Source organism: Myotis lucifugus, unplaced genomic scaffold, assembly GCF_000147115.1.
Source record: "Myotis lucifugus unplaced genomic scaffold, Myoluc2.0 scaffold_1401, whole genome shotgun sequence".
NCBI lineage: Eukaryota > Metazoa > Chordata > Mammalia > Chiroptera > Vespertilionidae > Myotis > Myotis lucifugus.
Genome location: NW_005872449.1, coordinates 54,383 through 55,661, shown reverse-complemented (window position 1 = coordinate 55,661; position 1,279 = coordinate 54,383).

The window sequence follows — 1,279 nt, the reverse complement described above, 5'->3', positions numbered from 1 at the left end:
CTGAAGTCCTTTTTCCATGGCTTATAATGGCTGCAGATCCTGGTGCCCCGATATCCTCTCTGATTGGTCACTATTCCCTTGGACTGGTTACTATAGTAACTCCTGGGCTCAAAGGTTGAACATCACATGGGACATGTGAGGCTCTCCCCTCCCCCCTTCCTTATTGTTTTCCTATTCCCTTTGGGCTTTCCTCTCCTTCTGGATGAAGGGCTTCCTTCTCTTTATTTTGTAAATAAAGACTTAGTCTACTCCCAGTTCCCTTGTCTTATGGAAATAGACCTGTTGCCGCCTCCTTGTCTTATGGAGATGTGACTGCTCCTGGCTTCCTTGTGTGATGGAAATATACCTTCTCTCTGTGTTTTTTTTTCATGGACCCCAATTCTTAAAAAAATTTCCCTAAGCCTGCCTAGATCCCCCTAAAATTCGTGCTTCGCCAGGAATCGCACCAGGCACGATGCTCAATCGCTGAGCCCAGCAGCAGCAGGATAAATACTTTAAAAATTCTCTACAGGTTCCAACGTTCTTGCCATTTTGCAAAAGCGGACACACACACTCACAAAAAGACAAAACAAAAAAAACACAAAAACAAAAACAAAAAAACGCCCGCAGGGCCAGGCCGGGCAGCACCCCACTGCTCTCTCTGAGACGAAGGATCTCACAGCTGCCACCTCACACAGCCGTCTCCTGACGCGTCGCCATGGCAACGGCCGCAAGGAATCCTGGGAAATGTAGTTTCGGCGCCGCCAAAGAACTCTAGGCTCCTCGATGGATGAAGGCGCCAGTGAGATTCCACCCGGGTCTGAGGACCATCCCTCCACCCTTCTCCCGGGCCAGTTCGTCTCGGGGAAGAAGAGATCGCAGCCCGCGTCGCCCGGCTCTCCCCACCGCACGCCAGGGCGTGGCCGCCCGGAGCCGCGCGGCGCCCCGGAGGCTTCTGGGAGTGAGTGCGCAGTGCGCAGGCGCGGGTGCGCGCGTTAGCATCCGCGGGTGAACGCGGCTCCGAGTCCCGCTGATTCCGGACCGGGACGCGCAGGTGCGGAGGCCGGGAAGGGCGGCGAGGCGGAGGCTGGGTAGGGTGAACAGACCAAGGGCGGGCCGCAGCGCCTGAGAGCGTGTACGTGACTTCACCTGGGAGTGCGGCCCGGGCGGGGCGCGCGGCCGGCCTTGGGTGCCACGTGGGTTGGCGCGGAGGCGGCGACGCCCCCTGCACGGCGCTGATTGCGTGCGTGCTGGCATTAGTGGTTACGTGAGAGGGGGGGGGCTCCGGCCGGTGTCCGTG